This window comes from Candoia aspera, chromosome 4 (assembly GCF_035149785.1).
Source record: "Candoia aspera isolate rCanAsp1 chromosome 4, rCanAsp1.hap2, whole genome shotgun sequence".
Classification (NCBI taxonomy): domain Eukaryota; kingdom Metazoa; phylum Chordata; class Lepidosauria; order Squamata; family Boidae; genus Candoia; species Candoia aspera.
In genome coordinates this window covers 28,072,953-28,097,551 of record NC_086156.1, presented here as the reverse complement: position 1 = coordinate 28,097,551, position 24,599 = coordinate 28,072,953, and the positions used below count along the sequence as shown (strand labels likewise).

The 24,599-nt window shown below is 37.6% G+C and overlaps 1 long non-coding RNA gene across 1 annotated transcript in view; it reads left to right on the top strand.

The window, feature by feature from the left end:
* Positions 1-19,932, top strand: part of LOC134496182 (uncharacterized) — a 90,363-nt gene extending 70,431 nt beyond the window's left edge. Inside the window, exons 2-3 of the long non-coding RNA XR_010067870.1 lie at positions 16,341-16,498; positions 19,449-19,932. This is a non-coding gene — a long non-coding RNA (uncharacterized LOC134496182). The remainder of the gene's footprint in view (positions 1-16,340; positions 16,499-19,448) is intronic.
* The last annotated feature ends 4,667 nt before the right edge of the window (positions 19,933-24,599 follow it).

Here is a 24,599-nt window from a genome sequence, read left to right as displayed (position 1 = left end):
AGGGTGGGGTGTTGTGTGTGTGTGTGTATGTGTGTGTGCCTTTGAGTCAGTCTTGAATCCTGATGACTGCCTGGACAACCTTGGCAAGATTTCTCAACTGGTTTGCCATTGCCTGCTTCCTAGGGTTGAGAGACAGTGACTGGCCTAAGATCACCCTGCTGGCTTTGTGCCTATGGTGGGACTAGAACTTAAAATGTCCTGGTTTCCAGTCTGATGCCTTAACCACTACACCAGTCTGGTTCTTCAGATACTGTGGATCTGACAGACAGACAGACAGATTTAAATTTAGCTGCATACTGTATATACTACAATATATAGTATATTAAATCTATGCACCATTTCAAGGAAATCCACGACTTTTTAATGCCATATGCTTCATTAACTTTAATGCCAGGTAAGAAATGGCAAACAATGTCTGGATTCTTGCCAAGCATAATGGGAGCTGCAGTCCAGCAACTTCACAGGGACCTGAAGTTTCCTATAAAAATATGAAAGAAATATCTTGTTATGTACTATTTAAATCTCTCATTAATTATGCAATAATTACCCCAATGGGGAAAAATCCAGAGATAATGCTGCTGCTTCTCCCTTACTCTTCAAAAGGTTTTCTCCTCTGTTGCTTTTTTTTTGTCTGTTATTCAGAAAAAGTGTTCTTGAAGTGACAGTATGTCCCACAGTAGCTCAAAAATATCAGAACAAAAATATCTATTTAATGTATTATTTTTACTAGTGAAATCCTGGCAGTATGAAATTGGAATAAACAAGAGCAATTAAGATACTATATTTCTACTATATTTCTTTCCTTTCTGAATACCCCAAATATAATATTCTTTCCATTAGAACATCAGTTATACATGGAGTTACTATGCTATAACCACTTTAGAGGAATTAAAAAATAAGTAACAAAAATGTGATGATGTGAGGAATCCCCATTAAAGGTCCTCCAGAAACAAGTAGGTTGACGACCACTGCTATTTTCTTATTTTGTCACCACAAAATAGTGAGATTCTTCACATCTCACCAAGTGCAATATACCCTCTTGAGCAGTAGTCTACTTTTTCTGCCAGATTTCGGACCTAAAACAATAATACTGTCTTTGAGGTCAGTGTAGTTGTCTGGTTTATTGTCACAAATGATACCATAAGCATAGGTTCAGAGCATTTCTTTACTACAGCTGTCATTATTTTTGATATTTCTTCTGCTTTGTTATTTTAGCCAAATAACTCTGATGATTCTCCTAAATTTTGTTCTCTGCAGTAGCTGGGCACAAGATCTTGCCAGCTCTTTTAATGAATTAGTTTTCAAAACTAAATCTTAATATTATCATTATAGTTTAAAAATAAACATTTTCCTGCAATAGTATTACAGATAGGACTGCTTGATACATAAAGTCAAAGCTCTGTTGTTTTAAGGCCTAGATGTCCTAACAGGATTCAACAGCAAATCGTGCTGTAAAATTGGAGGCAGTTATGAAGAGGGAGCTTTGGAGAAGGCTGCACATGGTTCACAAACTACAAGTTGTCTTCTCCTTGACTTACAGTTTGCATGGATGTCTTGTGTGTGAAATGAAGTCCAATACTGTTGGGAGAATTTCACAGAGAATGCATTACTATTTATTCCACACTACAGAAAATCAAATCAATCCCCATAGCAGTTTAAACTCTGGTGCAAATTATCTCTAAAGCATTATACTTTTCTAAGTCTAAGTGCATATGCAACTTTGAGATTTAAGGCTCATTGTTCCTACTCCAATCTATTGTTACGGCTATGTAGGCATTAAAACCCAATGAGGTGCGGTGCAGAGTGCTTATTAGCAGCCTGATGGAGCTCAACTTACTTTTGTTAATGGCTATGTCATTTTTTAAAAATGTTTCTTTGGTGAAAAAGGAGGAAGCAAAAGAAGGCACCTTGGGCTGTCACTGAGTCTGTAACATTGTTTTTGTGCTCTGTTTTTCACAGTGAAATTAAAAGGTCTCTCTCACACAAAGAAAGAGGAATGGAGGCAAGACTAATAATGCTTGATGGAAAAAATGTAATTGTAGCTGTGGAGAGAGGAGTTAGAACTGTCACCAGTGAGCATGGCTGCTGTTTGCACCATTAGAAGAGAAGGACATCTGTAATTACTCAGGAATGCAGAAAAAATTGTGAGCACTGCTTGGTCTGGTGAGGTGAAGCATAAGAGTTGCTAGGCACAACAATGCCTACAGTGGCTCTCCCGGTGGATCCATTCCTTTGCACTGCCAGAGAATGATAGCCTCCCCACGAGCATAATGCCAGAAACCAGCCATTGTGAAAAAGAGAGATAAGAGAAAGGCCAAGGCCCAAAAGCAGAGGTAAAAAAAAATAAATGGTGAATACAGGAAAGGGAGTGACCATTGGGAGAATTATATCTCACCCTGCTGTCAGTCAACTCTAGAAGTCATTATAATTATATCTCTGAATGCATATCATTGGAGGTGTTGCCCAATCCCCTTATTTGCAATTGTCCTTTGGAGCAATAAAATATTTAGGATAAACACTACTAATCTTTCACTGAAAGAAAAAATATGAGAGATAATGAATATGCATATTGCTAGTTTCATATTGCTTCTTACAAGAATCAGAAAGAGGAACATAATTATTTCAATATACTTTATATAGCAGAATGCACAATAGGCATATAATATGTTGTGCCTTAAACAAAATCTTCTGATCATGATTTATTCATGTCTACTTCATCATCGTCACACCAGGTTTTGTCAAGTCCTGCATGGCTGGCAAACTTAGGAAACAGGACCCCCTTGGATTTTGGGAAAGATCTTTATTGTTAGTAGGGTAATGTAACAGAATCTTGCTAATGCCTGCTAAAGCAGCTCTCTAGATCAATTTATACTTTTTATAATTAAGGCAGAGTTGCTTTGAGTCTGTTTCTCACATTTCTTCCCTCTCCTGGGCTGAGGTGTTCTTTCACAATGGTCCTGTTTCCTCCCCTGTGTTCCTCAACATCCTATCACAACCATTATAGCCCAATTCAGGGAAAAGTTCTGAGGACCTCATTCCAATTTTCATGGAGCCAAAGAGATAGAAGGAGGAAGAAAGGAAGGATGGTAAGTAAAATAAACATGGGTTTCAGCTACACTTACCTTTTCCTTGTGTGATCACTCAGAAGTAAGCAAGACTTCAAAGGTTGCTCCTATGCACGCTTACTTAGAAGTGGATCTCACTAAATTCCTTGTGGTTTATTTGACAGCATATATAAGATCGCAGGTTTAAACAATAAACACACTAAATAAATAGCTCAACAGCAACTTTGTGCAATATAGCTTTTCTCCTCTCTAGCAAATGCAAAACCATCTATGGGAGCTTTTTTTCCTTACTTCTGTAGTTGGGAGAGATTGCTGTTTGCACAGTATTACCCTATGCCCACCTATTCAGATGTGATGCCATTTGGTTTCAATAAGGCTGATGCCCTATAAATGGTTACTAGTATTGCAGCCTTCTTAAACAGAACTGAATAGCAGAAGTAGAAATAGCCCTGACTGCAACTTTTGAAAAATAACAAAAATTCTTTTATTTCCACTTCCTGCCTTCTCAATATAGAATATAGAATATTCTATATTCTATACAATATTGAAACAAAATATTATCAGGATAATATACTTATAATTTGTGCCATGTTTATAATTTGTACTAGAACTTTAGACTCATTCATACATCTATATGCTCTGCTTCTAGCCATTAGTCAAGTAAATAAGCTCCTAAGATCCAGGATGCAAAGAGACTACCCTAAATTGCAGATGGAAGGTAGATGGCTATGGTTCTTAATTTAACATAGCCTTTTCTCTTAATTAGGGATGCGGTGGCACTGTGGGTTAAACCACTGAGCTGCTGAGCTTGCCGATCGGAAAGTCAGCTGTTCGAATCCACGTGACGGGGTGAGCTCCCGCTGCTAGTCCCAGCTCCTGCCAACCTAGCAGTTCAAAAACATGCAAATGTGAGTAGATGAATAGGTACCGCTTCGGCGGGCAGGTAACGGCATTCCGTTTAGTCATACTGGCCACATGACCATGGAAGTGTCTACGGACAAATGCCGGCTCTTCGGCTTTGAAACGGAGATGAGCATCGTCCCCTAGAGTCAGACACGACTGGACTTAATGTCAAGGGAAATCTTTACCTTTACCTTTCTCTTAATGGGCTGCAAAAAAGGCCACGTTTCCTATAAGAGGAGAGAGAAAAATTTCCCCAGATAAAATGGGCCTCAAATGAGCATGTCAAGAAGAAGCATAATCATCTGGGAGAATGGGTGTAAAGCTGCTCAAGGTTAGTTTAACGATTTCAGTTTTTGGGGATCACAGCTGTTTTGGCATTAGGCTTTGCTGCCAGATTGTACTTTGTGGCAATTTGCAACAGTTGGTAGCATGTGGTCTTTGTTTCTCTAGAACAGTATTTCTTGAAGTGTGGTCTGAGGACTCTTGGGGGTCCCCCAAGACCCTCTCAGGGGTCCATAAAATCAGAATTATTTGCCAGCCTATATTGAAAAATAATACAATATTAAAATCCCATCAAACAATCATGAGAAATGATAGTGACAGCAAATGTGTCAATTTTAATTTTTAACACTTTAAATATTAATAAGTATAACCCATACAATATAAGCATAATTCATAACTTTTGAGGCCCTCCATAATTTTTAAGAGTGGGAAGGGATCCTGAGAGAAAAAAGTTTAAGAAACACTGCTCTGGAGACTGCAATTATAGTGGTGATGCATATCAGGAGCAGGCCAAAACAATATGCCCATAAACACCCTTGGTGTTCCTCAGGTTCCATGTCCCTTTGTCTTTAATTTTTTAAATCTTTATTTATTGAAATCTGACATGTTTCAAAGCAAAGGACAAACCTTTACCATTGTTTCAGTTACTATTTCTGGGCGCTACATAGACCCCATATGCATTCTTAGGAAATAAAAATGGCAGGTGATTCAAGACCAATTCAAAATATTCTGTGACAAACATTTTCAGCACATGTGGGGAATGAGGAAAGGGTCTGTGTGTCAAAAATCCAGGCTCCTAAAAAATTCTAAAGACTTGAAGTCATTTACGTTTGAGTGAACTTCCCTTCCCTCCTTTTTCTGAGTCCCCATCCTGAATCAGTTGCAGAGGCTAATGCTTGTTTTAATGCTTTTTTAAAAAAGACAGAATATGCTGCAGTAGCCAAAGGGCAGAAAGAAGGGGAGTTGCTATGGCAACTAAGGGCCTGTTGTGCACTAAGCCAGAAAGCTGAATCAGTTCAAAGTGAGATGGAGGCCTTTTCATTGAAGGTTATGGACTGTAATCTACCACACTGGTTCTGTGCAGATTGGTAGATGTTTCTCAGTTACCCAGTCTGGTGCTAAAAGAGAACGACTATGCCAAAGCCACCCAACCAGCTTCTGTGCCTAAGGGAGGACTAAGATTTGGGTCTCCCCACTCCTAGACTTGCACCTTAATCACTGCACCACACTGGCTCTCAAAGTATACACACATAAACAATACACATATCTTAATTCATTAATACATTCCAAAGGTAATTCTTATTTCCAGTCCTTTCTCATCTACAGGAAACTAAACGCAATCTTTGTGGTTGTGTGTGCCTTTAAGTCAGTTTTGACTCTTGGTGATTGCCTGGACAAGCCCAAGCAATTTTCTTTGGAAATGGTTTGCCACTGCCTTCTTCCTACGGCTGAGAGTGGGTAACTAGCCCAAAGAGACCCATTTGGCTTTGTGCCTAAAGTGGGACTAGAACTACAGTCTGTTGCTTTCTAGCCCAGTGCCTTTAATCACTCTACCAAACTGGCTCTCCAATTTAGTCATAGTGTTACATTATTTCTGAAAGTTTTCCACTTTTGGAGAGTAGGAAGCATACAACAACATTCCATAATGGGTGCAATGTATGTCTTTATGCATCTCTCTCTCTCTCCCCCTTTCCCTCTCCATCTCCTTCCTTCCACCGGGAAGTATAAGCTGCTGTTCTCTGCATTTTTCCTGTAGAACTCTTTAGTGGTCAGAAATTAGCAAAATATTCCAACAAAGAATAATGCACTATGATTATTATAACATAATTATTTAACATGCACAGAACTTTACTTAAGAACGCTGATCACATGTCGTTAGATGACCAACTGAAAAATGTTTACGAGCGGAGCTGTTATAATACCCCTGGAAAATACAGGATAGAGCTTTTATTTTTCCTTGGTAAAACTGTGGGTTTCCAATCTGCTTCCATTAATGTCTTTCAGAATGAAGCAGAACTTGAGAAAATGTGCCAGACATTTTCTGCTGCACTGTAAAATATCTTTGCTTCAATTTTATTTAATTCAGAATTATTTACAATAAAACAACTTTCATTTGTCCATAAATCCTTACCTGGTACATTCATTTCCTAAATTGCTTTATTAATCCTTGGGTATTATTAATTGGAAATGGAACACCCTGCACAATCAGTTCTTTAACTCTGGCCGACAGACAGTTAATAGACTACAAAGCATGATGCTTGTTAGTGGACTACAAAGCATGATGCTTGTTAGTGGAATTTGTTTTCCTCTTGTATTAACTGTGTTGTATGATGCTGTCAGCAGCCAAGAAAAAGGAGAAAATATTTTCATGTGTCACTTTTAACTGTAGAAACCATACTTTATTGTAACTCTAATGAATTAGGACCTATGGCTGGTGCTTAAATAACACAGTCAAAACAGCATTGTGTTAGCAATTACTCAAGTTTTCCTCTCCACATTGTGCTCTGTAGCTATTGCTTTACTCATCTTCTACAGACCAAATTGGGACCTCTCCTCTGATCTGTTTTCTGGCATCTACCGTCTAGGTCAGATGTGACACAAATCAAACCATTTGTCTGCGGTAGATATTGATTGGGCAATGTGTTAGCACTTAACACTGCACGATCTTGGGTAATTGCTTAGTTCAAGGAGAACCCTGCCTTTCCCAGGACCGGTGCAATATCTGTGGTGCAGTTAATAACAAAGTTCTATTGACTCATTTTATTTGCCAACCTGCAGCGCTTGATTAACTGTTATGCTAAGCATGTTACAGAGGAAGAGTAGACAATTGCCAAATTGGGGGCATATGCTAGAAGGCAATTGTCTACAGTTTGTCTGGGTTTGTCTGGGTTCCTTTAAAATTTCCTGAAATTCTCCATTACCTGTCTGGTTTGGCATATGATAGCAGCAGCCAGATTCCAAAATCGAAAAAAAATAATTAAAATGGTTGCAATATGTTCATCAAGAAAAAAAGTATAACCATGCTCTTATATGGACAAAAATGCCACAGTTAGTTAATGCAGTATAATATAGAACATCTTTTTGAAGGTTAAAATAGGGGCCCTTCTATTCTTATATTTCAGTGGCATTTCAGTGTATATATGATAATGGAATATAATAAGGGAGACCATATTGGTAGCAAATTCTGCTTCTGTCTACATGCATTAATTCAGTTCCAAACTTCCCTTGCTACCTACCCAGACTTCCTGCTCCACCTGACAGAAATAGATAGATAGATAGATGGAAAAATATTACCCGGTAGTACAACTAACTTCCCAGTATACATTTGAGCACCCCAAGAATACAAGGCCATGCTACTGAATTTTTTTTTGTAAAATGGCCACCAAGTTTGGCAGTGTTAAATGGTCAGACTATCTGTTTGGTTTTGAGGTGGGAATAGTAGCATTTTGCCTCCCAAAAGTAGCATTTTGCATAGCCCAAAAGTGCTCCTTCAAATATTCAACCATGCCCCTCCACTTCCACAGACGTCACTGGAAAGTATCTCCTCAGGACTGAATTTGGAAACTGATCTTTCAGTGGTTGCCTATCCTGGCTCCTCAATTTGTAGGGTAAGAACAAATGCTTGCACCCACTGTGAAATTCAACTTTTTAAAAAACAGGCCTTTAAATAGGCCTTAAAACCTTAAATCGTTGAGGGAGAGTTTGAAAGTGAATTTTGAGGCAGAATTTAGGTGACATAATCTGGGCAGAGGGAATATTTGTTATGGATCACAGCTTGTCTGCTTTTGGATGACAACATAATCATTCATGGTATAAACCAGTATGAGTTCAGTTCAGTAAATTAACTAGGGATCTAGTTGTTTGTAAAGTAGACAGAATATCTTTGTGTTGATATAGATGTCTGGAAGTGGAGGCATTCTTTTGTGGTTAGGTACAAATTTTCTGCACTGTGGAAGCTTTTTTGCACAGCATCTCAAATCCTAGGAAGCACTACACATAGGATCCTTCCCTTTGCCAATATTCATGTTAGTAGGATTGGTGGTAGATTGCAAAGGGATCAGAGGTTAAGATGAGGTTAGCTCTCATGGTTCAATTTTCTATTCACATATTCAATTACTGCAGGAGCTTTAACTCTGAAACTATGATTTGCACTATGGTTAATTTAAAACCGACAATTTGCAGTCTGCAAAACTGATTTATTCCTGTCTGTGGAAGGTCTGATCCTTACCATGCTATAGTGTGGTGCGGTTTGGGGACTTATGGTTAATAAGTTCTGCATCTGCTTCTCTGAAACTGGCTAAAATGATTGTCTAAGGATTACTAAGGAAATTAAAGAGATAATGATAAACATGACTTGAGGGTCTAATGTGCTGTGTTTTATGAAACAGTAATAAAATCATACGGTGAAAATGGTTCAAAATGGTCTTTTCTTAATAAGAACTCAAACAGAAGATTCTCCTATCTGGAAATGAATCTAGAATATTCACCAAGTTACTACAGAAACGTACGGCTTCTTTTTGTATTATTAAATTATCCTCCAGCATATAGCTGAAAAATGTTCTTCTTTCCCTGCATACAGTATTATACTGTCTACTGTAAATGACAGAGGCACTTAAAGTCACTACCCAAAATATAAAATACCTACTGTCTGAACTGTGTTGTTAAAAGAAAGGGCAAAGTAATAAGGGGACATCCTGGGCTATCAAAAACAAAAGGGAAAAACTCTTTTTTGTCGTAAGTGAGGAGTTCTATGAAATACCTACAACACTTTTCTGAATTCTTTCTTTTTACTTATTTTTTCCTTTATGCCTTGAGCAACCAAAAGGATTAATTCTGGGTAGTTATTTAAATAGAGTTACTTGCTAAGAATCCTTTGCCAAGATCAGAGAAAAAGGATTAAGATTAAGCTGCTGTAATCAGAATTTTTCCCCTCCTCCTGCTGACTTTTTTACTTCAAGGGAACAACTCCGTAGGACCTTCTGAAATGTTTTATTTCAGTAGCTTATTCATGAAAACAAAGCCTGGTTCATACTATTAATAACATCAGACCTGGTTTACGTTGAATTACAAAATCTCTCTGCTTGGAAGACCTCACTAGGTGGCCTTAAGTAAACTAAGACGTAAGGTGATTTGTTTGGTTTTGGCTTATAACGTAGTCTAAACCCAATATGTGTTGTTTTTAAGTCATGGCATATTGCTTTCTGTAACTTTCCCCACCTTGGATATCTTCTCAAGAATATCCTTGAAAAATAGACTTCAATTCTAGATTTCTCGGCCACGCTCGTTTTGGCTGAGGGGTTCTGGGAGCTGAAGTCAGTACCTCTCTAGGATGCCCAGTTTGGGAAAAGATGGTTAAATGTGTAGTTTGAATTCAATTACTATGGTTTATTCAACAAGCACTAATTAAAATGTGTGGTTTAGCATGAAAAATAAACCTAGCCTCTATCTCTAATTCCCCTCTTAGCTCTCAGATAATGGTAGTAAATTGCCAGAAAGAATAATTCATATAAAGCAAGTTAACAACTTCATGCAATGGCCTTTGAATAATTGAAAAACAATTCACAAATATTTATTATTCACAATAGTGTTGCTATTATTGTTTTAATAAAATTATTATTGTAATCTTTGGTGGTATAAATTATAATTATAAAATTATATTATTTATCATAAACTCCGTATTTTCTTAGAAATCAATCTAATTATATCCAGGAAGACTTATTTCCCATGGAATATAGTGCAATGTAGTGCATAGAATTGCAGTTTTAATGCATCACTACCCAGTTCAGATAAAATACTATCTTTTCTACTTTATAGACAGTGTGAAAAGGAAAGCTTGCCCAAGACTATGCAGTTTCATGATGTAGCTTTTAGAACTATGGTCAATACTCTGTTCATTGGGCTAGTGTCAAGTACTATTCATTTCCAAGGGTAATGTTACCTTAGGCAGAAATGTCCCATTTCCTCAGTCACAGCAGAGACATAAGGGAAATCCATTTGGTTCATTTTTTATGCAGACACACTCCATTCATACTTGCAAAGCCTATATGCAAGATGCTTACATGCCCAAATCTTTCCTTTTTTAGTAATTTTGATGCAGTTCACAAAAATCACATCCCAGCTGGAAAAAAAATTGTGAAAAGTTCATCTGAATCAATGCTGGACACATATGTCCATCTATAGTCATAATTTTGGTGATGAACCGAGTGAACCAGTACTGAGAAGTTGTGCTCCTCTAGATGGCTGAAGCTTGGCTGCCATTTCTCTTCCCTGAAGAATAACATCACATCATCAGGTAATAACATCACATCATCAGGAAATTCTTTGCTCTGGCTGCTAGGAAAAACATCACAACTACAGGTAGTCCTCCCATAACAACCATTTGTTTAGTGAAGGTTTAGACTTAGGACTGTGCTAAAAAAACCAACTTGCAACTGGTCCTCACGCTTACGACCGTTGCCGTGTCCCCACAGTCATGTGATCACAATTTGGGTGCCTGGCAACTGGTTCACATTTATGACCATCATAGCATCCCATAGTCACGTGATCACCCTTTTTGACCTTCCCAGCCAGCTTCTGGCAAGCAAATCAATGGGGAGCCGTGTGATTCACTTAACAACCAAGTGGTTCATTTAACAATCACTGCAAAAAAGGTTGTAAAATAGGGTCAGATTTGTTTAATGACTGCTTTGCTTAGCAATTGAAATATATAAAACATATATAAAATGACAGCAGAAATCCCAGCTCCCAAGATTTAGGTTCTTGCTTGGTTTCAGAGTAGAAATTGTTATGTTTATAAGCACGATGAGCTCAGGGACAAATGGAGTCTTTAATCATATCTCTTTAGTAAACAAGAATATGAGTTTTAATGGATATTTTAATGGATGTTTAGTAGCTTTTAACTTACAGGCTAAAGGGATTAAAATAAGCTCAGTGTGTGTGTGTGTGTGTGTCAGAGAGAGAATATATACATAAGAGTCATAGAATCATCAAGTTGGAAATGATCTTACCAGTCATCTAATCCAAGCTCAATGCAAGATTCTCTAACAGATCTTCCCCAGTGGCATCCGTGTTTGTATGTGTGTGTGTGTGTGTGTGTGTGTGTGAGTCTGCAACATGGTAGGTGCAGCATTGTGATCCAAGGTCAACCCCTTTTGTACCTGTGTCAGTGTCACAAATGTACGACAAGATAGGGCTTAGTTTGTGATGCTGTGCCCACTATCTTGCAAACTTTGATCCTCCCCTGCAGAATCTCCTAATCTAACATGCACTTCCATGCAAAGATTCCAAAAGTTTTCTTCCTCTGAAGTTGCTTTCTATTAATAATAATTATTATTCATATGCCACCCAACTCTCAGCAACTCTCTAAGAACTATTTTTTCAGGGTGCTAAAGAATGTCTTTCAATTTCTTTTGGTGGTGTTTTTGAACTTAACTTTATTTTGGAGGGGCGAAGAGAACCACAGCTGGCTTTGTTGATTTTTTTTTGTTATACTTCTTTCTATCATTCTTGAGTAATCTTGGATTTTAAAAGAATTATGGGAAGACAGAGAGGCTTCCAGAGTGATGTCAGACTCCTCAATAATGACTGGAAGTCTACTTTGTCGAGATACACTATAGTAACAGAATCTTGAAAGCCTAACTTGGTTTTCCCTTCCCTCCCTTTTATATATCAGGTTGATAAAGCAGAGTCAGTTTGAGTTTCTAATATTTTCTTCGTTTCTAGGACTTAAGACATGTTTTTATAACTGTTCCTCCATTGTTTCTCCAAGCTCATCTCTGTGGTTGTCCACACATGATGGTTGTATCATGAACAACAAGACATTCCCTTCCATTTACAAAAAGGAAGGTAATATTGTTTATTTTATTTTATCTTCTCTCCTTCTCTCCCTCTTACTCCTGCGTGGCCTTGTATTCCTGCATAGTTAGCTTTAGAAGCCATGAAGGGTATCAGGGAGTGTCTTGAAGACAGAGCTGTTCTTTTTAGAGGTCATAGGAAGGTTGTCTAGGTGTACATGAGCTGCCTCTTAAGTGTTATTTGTACGTAGGAACCCTTTGTTCCAATGTTTTTGGTTTTTTTCTTTAGTTTGGGGAGAGAATATTGCCTTTGGAATGTTAGCTTCATAGATAATAATATTATTAAATGCTGTATGAAGCTTAATTTTAATTTTGCTCCCAGCTAATTATATGGAAGTGTGCTTTGTAGTAAATTAATGTGAAATAACTATATTACAACTGTATTGACATAAAAGCATTATGCAGTAATTATAGTCATTGCTGTAACTCTTGAAAGCATACATATATACATACATATACAAACACGTTCCTCACACTGTTCCCTTTTGGGTTCAGCTATGTTATGCCAAGTGCGAAAAATGCATAAGAAATAGTAAATCAAAGAAATTAAAGGCATGAGATAAGAAAAGGAAATATAACTAAATCTAGTTTCTAAAACACCATTCATTATACTTCTCCATACCTTTCTATTCTTGCAAATCACTCTTGCTTCCATCACATCCATATGCCAATACATTGTTTTTTGTTCTTTAAACTTCTTGCCTCTTTATGTCCTGAGGATCTCATTAACCCCATCCAACCACAACTTTCTTGGTCTTCCCCTTCATCTCAACCCATTCATTTTTTTCATATATTTTGCATATTAAAAAAAGAGAGAGAGAAGAAACATTAAGGCAGAAGCAATCATATTATGCCTTTTATGACCTGCACTGATCTCGTCTAATATGTGATATACTTTGTCTTTTTTATGCATGTTTATTATCTTTTTCCCCCTTATGGAAAACAACAACAGCAAAAACCCTAGTCTTGACACAATGACAGAAAAAGAGGATTTTTATTTGTTGTTTGGTGTGAATTGGTGCAGGCATTATGATGAAGTTAAAACACAGAGGTTAATTGAAAAATGAGATAAACAAAGCCCTTGAAGGTCTCTGAATAATTCTTCCTGGCAGTCCTGACAGTGTACTACCAGCAGGCACTAAAACCTACTCCAAACTGCTATATTACAAAAAAATATTCTATTCTATTACAAAAAAATAGAAAAGGGGGAGGACCCTAAAGTTAATTGTCTTTCTGTTCCTTCCACCTCATTTCAGCCCAATTATATCTGGAAAAGTCATTCTGTCTAATTTGCATTAGTTCACCTCCATGGAAAAATAGCTTAGACAGTGAATTTGATCTTTTTTTTATAATGTATTATGGACATATTTAAAATAAAGAGAAATCCTAGCATTCCTTTGAAAAACTTGTAGATAAGACGTAATTCTTCTTCTACTACTGAATGTCATAAACTTTTTATGTGGGACAAATTCATTTTGTTAGGCTGGTGGAGGATAAAAACAGAGCAAATGTGATATCCTCCTCCCAAATAATATTAATTTAATTAATATTATTTAATTAACTTTTCTTTTACTTCAGTAAAAAGTAAATTAAAGGTACCTTTGTCCTCAGATGCATAAAATGTATACAAGTTCTATAATGTGATTCAAAATAACCTGGAAAAAATTACGAAGTCTCACTTTGTAAATTGCACTAAATTGACTTCCGGTGGGGACATGGCAGACTGAGCAGCTGTGTCCGCAAGCTCCATGGGCAGGACTACAACACAGCAGTTTTTTTGGGCTCAGGCAGGTTTCTCCTTTAAGCCCTGTAGCTTTTTCATGGACAGAAATCACTCAGAATCATCCCATCTGTCCTCCAGAATGGCGCCTTCAAGCCAGAGGATCACAAACAGCATTCACACTAATCTGGTAAGAGATGCTGGGAGGCTGGGACATCACCATTTCAAGCCACTCTGTAGCCTTAAAGTGACAGTAAGACTGGCCACCCCATTTCTAAATCACCGAATTTATTATTTTTTAAAAGTTTATGTACCCTAAGATAGGCTTTTTACAGCAAGGAGAAGCAATCTCTCTCTTGGTGCTTATCGTTATTTTTGGGATTAATTTTTTAAAAAATCTTTTTAAAGTTTTGACTTGTTTCCCATCCAAATACTAAGGAGGATTGAGAATAAATAATTGCCTCCCTGCTATTACACACACACTTTATTATTACGGTCACCGACCAGAATTACAAATAAAAAGAAAAAAAATACATTGAGATGCATTGAAATACATTAAAAATACATTTTTTAATGAGAAGTTTTTAAGGGGGGCAGTTGGGCTGTCTGAATTCTGTATGAAAAATGCTTTGTGTGTAATGTGGAGATAGGTAAATGCTTTGGTATATTTTGAAGTGGGGTAAAGATTTAAGAATGTTCATTTGGATTGCTTTTAACATTTGTTTGACTTCATTTCTTTTTAATGATTTGGATTAAGATTAATGAAGTATAATAATGAATACTTGGTTTTAGGTTTAATAGGATTATGATTGATATAATTTTAGTATTATTAATTATAAGAGTAGACAATTTATATGTTTTTTAGTTTGATCGTTATTATAATGGACAGAAATGATAGAAATAGTGGTAGGAAGGATGTTGTTTTGGGGGGGAAGTTGATTAGGAGGTTTATATATTTCTTTTTTTTTTAATATAAGGGGAGGGAGCAATTGTATTTAGTGATTTTTATAATGTGGAAATGGAATGATTTATAGAAATGTGATTTTAGTTTAATATAGAGTAAGGGATCGATTATGGAAAATTGCTGTACATCCTTGATGTTTAAAGTCAGAAGTCATCTCTTTATGTATTCTTTAAAATTCTTTTCTTCTTGTATTTTCACACTTCTTTAGTTTTTTTCTTTTTCTTTTTGTAGGTTTTTTACTTTTTTGTAGTTTTCATCTTTGCTTTAAATATAATAAAATTCTTATTTTAAAAATTGCACTAAATTCAGTGACCAGGATAAGTATTAATAAGACAAAACGGCAAAAAATCTAGAGTTTTGCTTTGATTTTTTTAAATAAATACCTTTGAAGATACTTATCTATTCTTATCATTTCTATTGATTGCAAGGGTAGTATTCCAATTAAAAATTTACAATAGCTTTCTGTGGAGAAAAGAAATTATATAAAGCTAGATTTTGGAGCCCATTCAAGAGCATACCATAGTGTTTTCACAAGATGGCCACCTTTTTTTGGTCTAATCACAAAATAGCTGGCATGGTCAATTACAAAAGACAAACTAGAGATGTTGTGTACCACCCTCCCAGAATATTCTCCATCATCTGTATCCTCCTCCTCCTCCTCCTCCTCCTCCTGTTCACTGGAGTGCAGTAACCCCCATGTTTATTTTGTAGGAATACAAAATTTGGGCCCCAGAGGCATTCTTGTAAATCAAGATAATGGTGTAGGTTTTGCAGCATGTCAGCTCTCCACCCCCTCCCCCATTTAATTTTTTAATTAGAAGGATCTTTTTTTTAAGTGAGGTGAAGCAGGGAGCCTAGCTGTTATCATGGGATGTCTCTATCGCCTGATGGAAATTAATCAGGGAAGAGGGATAGGTGAGAATTTAAACACTGTGGGTGTTTAAATGAAAGGTACAGTGCTACTCATGTCATGATCTCTGATTTTTGAGTTGGAAAATGAGTATGGTGAAGATAAATGTTGAGAAATTCAGGACTGATCAAGGATAGTTTTCATATGTAAGATGACATGTGCTGCTATGGAATGTACTGTTGCCATTCAACATGTACAGCCTTAAAAGAGGATTAGGTACATTCATGGAAGAAGTAGCTTTCAATAACTATTTGTCATGATGGTTATATATTATACCTGGAATCAAAGGACAGTGTGGTGCCAGATGGAAACTAGACATTTTTGTTTGTTGAGAACTGTAAGAACAGAATGCTGGATTAGATGTGCTTTGGCCTAATCCTTCTCCTCTCTTCCTCTTATAATTTTATTTAGAACTAAATACAGCTAACTTTGCCCTAACTTTTGGTAGAATCAGATTTCCATTTCCACAAGATGCCAGCATAAATAGGTTTCAGGGCCAGCAAAGGGGTCTGGATACATTAATTGGAATGTGAATGTAGGGCAGTTGACCTTCTAACCTGTACTTTACCTAATAAAAATAAAGTCATTGTCTCTTTGCTAAAATATTTATTATGGTCTTAATTAAAATGTTCTGAACATTCAGGTTGTCACTGAAACATTATGAACCTCACTGCTGTGAGAACAAGTGCTGGCAAGGTTGAAAGCCCAAGGACTGAGACCAGACTAATCTGGGACACTAACAACAAACAGGTGCCAACTACTTCTCGGGTTGAGAGATATGCAGAGTATTATAATATATGGGTGAGTGAAAGAAATGTAAGTTTAGGGTTAGGGTCTTGAGTTTGCAATAGCTGATTTTCTTCATTGTTAATGAAGATAATATATGATAATGATAATATAGCTTTTCTATATCTGTATTACAAGTATCTTAGGAGAGTTATGTCCTTGAATCTCTGGCTGTGAGCCTTCTAGTTTGAGCTTTGGACTAGGTGAAGCTTGACAATTTCCTACCAGTGTAGCAGAGAATATATTATAAGATCTCCTAATTGGCAAGATACAACCTCAGATTTACTTGTTAAAGTAATTAATATTAATAATCATGATGATTCATTCTGGCTTTTTATTTTTAGTGCGCTTGCAGGTTCTTTTGCTCACAACCTCAGGATTCTTGAAGTACTTTCTATTGTACTGAGTTGCAAGTTACAAAACTAGAACACAACTCATTTGGGGGAAAAAAAACCAGAACATGTTTCATCTGCTTTCAGGGCATCCTTCACAAGGGATGAATAAAATACTTGCTTCCCTTGTCCTGATTTGGCTTCTTTTTCTCTATAGAGACTAGTTACTGAAATAAAGAAACTTGCATGCTGGTAAAATGCCTGCATGAAAAACATACACTATTGACACATTTTTGGGGGCCTTTCCTGACTACTTGGTGACAACATCATTCACTCCTTCTTGAGTCACCAGAAAATTACCAGTTTGAAACTTGCTGTCTCCATTGCTGATCTTGCTTTGATTTCCTTGACTTCCCTTTAAGGTAAAAGTGATATGGTCAGAAAGTTTTCATATGCTTTGAATTTACCTTTGGATGGTGTCAGAATAATACAAAATACTGCTTTAACCACTGGCGCAGCTACAGACAACTTAAAACTTAATACTTAAGGGTTGAGGACACAATGAATCATGGGGACATGGCAGAAAAAAATATTGTTCCCATAACATGTTGTGCTCTGGTAAAACACAGGCTGAGTATTTTAATTTTAATTTAAAGTTAGTTATCACACTATTTACAATAAGTTTAAGCAAACGTTGCTTCTCTTCTCCGTTTCTTGACAAGATTATAAAGTAGAAAACCATGTATGGGTTTCTTGAGCCTAACATGGCTTGTCTTAGCAAATTCTCTCTTTAAAGGACTGTGGGAGGAAAAGACATATTCAAGTAAGCAACTAAGATTCTGAAGATGAAAGAAAAATAGCATTAATGGCAATCATGCTCAATTCTCAACTAAAAATAAGGTGTATTATATAGAAGTTATTTGTGGAACTAAAGTTGGTTTAGAACATAGCACTTCTATGGTACTTGGTATTCTTTGGCTGTTGGAAATACATGGTTTTCAGACTGGAGGCTCAGGCATTGTGTTGGATTTACAGAAATAAAGAGACAAGTGTTACCTTAAAGACTAACCACTTTTATTTTCATGTATGTTTTAATGGGGCAAGCTCACTTCATCAGATGAATGGAGTGAATTCCTGTAAAAGAGATTAAATTCTTTAAGACATGGTAATTTAATATTGGGTATATCAATACCCAATATTAGTTAATGATTAGAAGACAATTGGTCCTACTGTGGGTGAAGCTGAGTGCCCAAGACAGAAATAACACTGGGCTAAGAATGCTTCAGGATATTTTGTTGGTAGAATGAACTTGTCTAATCTGTATCTGTCTTCTGCAAGAAAAGTACCATTGTATATTTTAGAATAAGTTATGTACATAGAAATGTATACATCAGCAGAAAACAAATTTAGAAAAAGGTACACTTCGCAGGAAAAAAGTATCTTCAAGAATATGTATTTATATGTTTATTAACTACAGCACTTACAATTTTAATACAATTTAAAAAGAATGCAGGTTTATACGAATATGGCAGAATAGTCTTAAAACTAATACGCATTAGAAATAAACTTGCCCATTCACTCTTATTTAGGGTTTAACGAACCTACCACTTTCCATTCTTTCATCTCTTCATCTCACCTTTTGCAATACAGGTTGACCATTACTTTTAATGGCAGATCCATGCTTGCTAATAATCAGCAGTAGCTCCAGAGAAGAGGCATAAGTAACTTCTCCCCATTCTACATATTTATGAATCCCTTGATATCAATGTGAAATTTGCTGATTCTCTTTTAAAAAATTCTAACATATTTGTTATAGCTTGCGCACCCAGAAATGTAATTTGCTGTTCCTGGTTTCCTTTTCCTGGTATTGCCCTTGTCTCTTGCATAAACAGAGGAGTATATAACCTGCACTTGGAAAGCATAGAGGCCCTGGAGTTCACATGTTGTTAGCCTTAAGCTAATAATTGCCTACTTGTGCTTTCTCAGATGCAATATGCCTCTGATTTCCAGTTACTAAGGGTTCAATATAACCAACTTCTCTGTTGTCCAGACCTTCTTATTTCACATGTAAAATGGAAAAGAGCTTGAGAGACTAATTCTGATTATTAAAATTGCCAGGACTGTATGATCACCTCTGTCCCATGTTCTTTCAGAGAACCAAGAACAACTCAGATCCCACCTTCCTGGCCAAAGAGTGAGCAGAAATGTCTCAGCCAATCTATTGCTCTGTTGGTTAGTGTGATCTCAAGGGTTTTGACCTTCCAATCAATTTTTGCACCAAGAAAGGAAATCCTTTTCTTTGCTCATCATGGCGTTATATATCTTGTCATGCTGTTTTAGTATTTTGACTACAAGTGGGAGGTAGGGGTGTGCCAAGCACCCCTATGGGCTACCTAGTAAAAGACAATATGGTCAGTTATGGTTCTTTATGCAGTAACACACACTACTTGTTGAGAGAAATCCTGTTTGCATAGGATGGACTGCAGTAGAACAGCCTTTAGTCCAAGCATCATGGCAAGTGGAAAGCAATGACACTGACTGAAGGGTGCATGGCTCAGTGTGGCAAGTGAACAGATCAGCAAGTGTAAGAAACATGAACACATAGATGCTGGTGCTCTTTGGCCTGCTCAAAGGTTTCTCAGAATATGTGGTTGACCATGGAAGAAACAGAATGCTGGACTGGATACACCATTACCTACCCAGCAAAGCTATTGTTATTATATCACTACTGGTGTGGCATTTGTTCAGTGGCATTGCATGATGGCACACAAAACTACCTCTCAAGACAAGATGCAACACAAGGGTACAAAGACCTGCAGGCTGAAGCAAAGTATTGGCTTATTCTGCCTAATGAAGCTCTCCCAAAGCTGATTCATCTTCATAAGCAGCCTCATTAAACAACACATGACTGGCAGCTGTTCAAAGCCTCAGAAAGCTGCCAGGCTCATGCTGCCTAATGGGGCTGCACACAGGGATTGACACAAATTCTCCCTTGAGTCTGTAAGACTCAGGGGCCAAGCAAAGGGTTTAGTGAACCCCTTGGTCCTTCTCATCCACCCATGCTTTATAACAGACTGAGGAAAGAGCAGTGACACCTTAACCCAGTGTTTCTCAACCTTGGCATGACTGGCTGGGGAATTCTGGGAGTTGAAGTCCACACATCTTAAAGTTGCCAAGGTTGAGAAACATTGGGTTAACCTATGTTGCAAAGTTATACTGGCTGCTGGTGCTTATTATTGGTATTATTTTATAGTAACTATGTGTGGAATATGTATCATGTATAGTAAAACTTTTGTCTTTTTATGACAGGTGCCTCCGCTTGATGCTGTCAAGTTAACACAAAAGTAATTTGTTCAGAAGTGCCTTGTCTTGGTGTGGCTCTGAATAGGAAAGGCTAAAGAATCCTCTGTGTAAGAAATAGTTAACACCCTCTCTGTATGGCTTCTAAGGTAGGAAAAACAGAACCAGAAGAATTGGCAAGTTTGGGAGAACTTTACAGTTTGCAGAAGTAAAAAAAAAAAAGAAACTTTTGGAGGAGGACTATCTGAGGGTTGTGCATCTTTACTGGTCTCACAGTGCTAACAGATTTGTGTTTGTGTGTTTTGGAGGGACAGAACACAAAGGAAAGAGAAATAGACATTTCCTGGAAGAAGGTACAGCTGGCTGGTTGTAATGGTATGTGGGATTGACCTTGGAAGACAGGGGAAGAAATGTATTTTCAGACCTACAAGATTGATGTCAGCCTTGTGAGGTAGTCCAGACAAGGAGCACACTCAGAACTACTAGCTCTATCTTTATTGTAAGGTTACTACATTAACAGAATCTTGCAAGTCTGAAAGTATGTCACTCCCCCCTCACCTTTACAGCCCAAGAACTAGGGAGGGTCCCTTCTGAGATGTTTGCCACCTCCATTCCTTCTGTGGGCTCAGCTGCCTCTTATTTGACCATTGGCTAGTCTGTGACTCTTCCTCCTGTCTCCCAAGGTCCTTCCCACATACCATTACACTGGTTGCAGAGCACTTTACCTGGCAACATTTTGTTGCAGTTCCCACTAAGTAACAGCTGGCTACATGGACAAAGTTGCCAAGCAGTATCAGTGGGTGAGGTTTGTCATTAGGATCGCAGCAGATCATCCACAAGTAAACTTTCTCAGGCAGAGCTATCTGTGATTTCATGACTTTTGCAACACATGCAGTAAGGGGCATTGCTGGGCTAAGCAAGCATCATTCTATGCATGTTGTATCTGTATTTAAAAATCTTGTTGACTGTTACTTTAAGATATAAAAAGAAACAACATTTCCATGTTAAGCATTAAAAATGTTGAAATTGTATGTGTTCCACAAATATACTGTGGCTTTATGCATTCAGAAGACAGAGGCCAATTTTAAGCTAAGAGTTATAAAAAAGCATGCAAGTATGACCAATAAAAATGTGTGTAAAGTTATTGTGGAAGGAAAGGAATTCATACTGAAAATTTAGAATGTCTAATTCAGTAAAGATCAACTCCTCACCTTTTCCACCCAGATTTCATTTTAAACAGTTATCTGTTTTTTTAAAAAAATATATCATTATTATCCATATTGGTCTTGGAAGGTATCCAGTGAAGATCATTGAGCACTATGACACTTTTTAAAAAAAGATAGAGGGAGCGAGAGGAAGATTAAAGCTATACCTAGATCAGAATTCATCAGTCTGGTGCCCTCGAGATATAGTAGACTACAACTTACATTATTTATAACCAGCCTGAGTTTGCAAGCTGGAATTGTACTCTCAACTTCTATAGCCAGCTTGACACTTGTCACAGTAACTTGCATTTAGAGTGCAACAACTCAGGGAAAATTGTTCTGCAGTGAAGATGGGCAACCTAAATAGGAACACCCACCAAAGGGGACAAAAAGTCAAGATGTTGGCCATGGTTGTGGGATTGAAGCACTACATGATTACATGATTGATCAAGTTTGGTCTAGTGGTTAAGGCAATGGGCTAGAAACCAGGAGACTGAGAGTTCTAGTCCTGCCTTAGGCATGAAAGCTGGCTGGGTGACCTTGGGCCAGTCACTCTCTCTCAGCCCAACTCACCTCACAGGGTTGCTGTTGTGGGGAAAATAGAAGGAGGAAGGAGTATTAGGTATGTTCGCTGCCTTCAGTTATTTATAAAAATAATAAAGGCGGGATAGAAATAAACAAACAAACAAATAAATAAAAACATACATTGATACACATAAAAAGGGATTTTGACCAAACATCTTGACTTTTTTTTACTGCTCCTAGGGATGCCCCTGAGCCCATGGTCTATGAGATTCCCTATGTGTGTTTCTGAATATCCTGGAATTTACCAAATTCATGCCATAGAAATTCAGTAGCAAAACATTAAATAATTATGGTGTGGCTCTCCATCGAAATGTGAATAAAGCCTTTGAAAGGCTTCATGTTTTTAAAACAAATCTGCAACAGATCCTGAAAAAGAGTGTAATTAAGGCTGTTCTTGCTGTTGTGTCTCCATTGACATGATCTGGTCTCTGTCTTCCTTCTCCTCTCTTGGTGATTAAAAAAAATATGCAGTCCTGGACACAAAATGGTTATTGCTGCCAGCCTATGTTATGCTAATGTATAGTGTTTTTTTTTAATACACTTACCTTCGGGGATCTCTTGCCCCATCCTCTCTGAAAATTGTAGTTTCATTCAGGAGCTAAGAATTACTTTATGTTGATCTTTGATTTTGCTTGCCACCTCAGAACTACAGTCCCCAAGATTCCTTCTAGCAAAAGGAATGACTGCTAAATAGGCAACATTGCAGTGGAGATCTGCCCTGAGGAAGACAGAGAATGAGAAACAGGGATGATGAAGTTAACAGATTAAACTGGGTTCTCTAGATGGGCCTGAGATCTGAGAAAGGTTACATGTTGCTGATCTTATCTATTTCACCTCTAGGTCACTAGACAGATGAATAAACGGATAAAGAAGATTTAGAGTGCAAACCAAGCATGTTCTCTTGGTAGGAGGACATTTCTATAACAGCCCATACTGATCTCAACAGCTTTACTAGATAGGCAAAGCAGAAGGGCCTTTGGGCTATCACAGTTATCTTAGGTTAAATTCAGTAGCTCTGCAAAATCAGATTGCACACAAAATCATGTTGTAGGAGTAAGCAGCTATGTTGACTGAGTAACAAATATTGTAGAGAAAGGAACAATCACCAGCAGAGCGTATAGATCCTGGGAAATTGTCTGCAAGTAGATGTTTGGGAAGGAGTCAAAAAGATGATTGTCAGTATTCCACCCATACCTTTTGGAGCTTTACATGAATACTGTGTGCATTGTTCGCTCCATCTCTCTGCGCTATTATCCTGCAGAGCAAACTTGTTCATGAGTGATTAGAAAAAGCAACTGTTGGAAATAGTTCTTTACCAACAAAAAATTTACATATGTGTCTATTGTAGCCTTCCCTGTGTTAGTGGGGCATGAACTTCACATTTGGTAAATTTGCCCAGGGAATATGAGAGCTGTAGCTGTTGCAGACCATAATTTGGGTATTATTCTATCTATCTATCTATCTATCTATCTATCTATCTATCAATCAATCAATCATATTTTTATCACCACCCATCTCCCCCACATGGGGGACCCTGGGGCATGGTGGCTCAGTGGTTAAGACACCAGGCTTGTTGACTGAAAGGTTGCAAGTTCAGCAGTTCGAGACCCAAGCGCTGTGTGACGAAGTGAGCTCCTGCACTCGCCCCAGCTCTTGCCAACCTAGCAATTTGAAAGCATGCAAATGTGAGTAGATAAATAGGCACTGCTTTGGTGAGAAGGTAACAGCATTCTGTGACTGTCATGCTGGCCACATGACCACGGAAGTGTCTTTGGACAACTCTGGCTCTTCGGCCATGAAATGGAGATGAGCACTGCCCCCTAGTGTCAGACACAACTAAACGGGAACCTTTACCTTTACTTTACCTATTAAATTGCAGAGGGTTTTTGTCCTCTTGCTTGTAGTGATATGGAATGTACACGGGTTGATTGAGCAATTGTCCAGTCCAGGTACAGGGCACACAGCCCTGACATTGACTGTGCTGTCCCTGGGTTCACAAAAACAATGGAAAGTACAGATTAAAAACTCAGCTCTTTTGGTTGCTGTGCATGTTTTTTCCCTGTTGGTCTCTGTGAGGTAGATCTATTGACCCATTAAGCAATTGAACAGGCAGCCTGCAGGTACAAAATTCTCTTTGTTGCTGCCCAGTGATCAAAAGGACAGTACAAAGCCTTGAAACTGACTAGCCCATCCTTAGCTTAAAGCATGTAGTTGAAAGTATAATTGAAAGGACTCTGCTCTTTTATCTCTGTAAACATGTTGGCTACACACATATGGATGATCACTAGATGGCAGCCAAGAAGTGCCAAAAATTCTAACCCATTGTTGCAAGCAAGATCTTTTAACTAAACAGTATTTACAACTGACACCTCCCAAAGTCAATATGAACTTGGATGGTGGTCATACCAGCTTTAGAGAAAGGGGTTGAACTTCATTGAGTAACATCACAATAAAAGTATATCACTGAGAAATGGCAGTGAAGAGGAAACTAGCAACCACTGAGTAAATAATTTTTAGGGGGAGATAGCATTTAAGCTGTTACAGGAATAACAGTGAACAATCCCCGGAAGTTAAAGTTGGGACTGCATACACAATGCAGTTTTTAGGGATGACTCCAGATATGCTCCAGATATGCCTTTTTGTTGCCTTAAAGAGATAATTTTGCATAAATAGGGTAGTGGCATGTGCATTTAA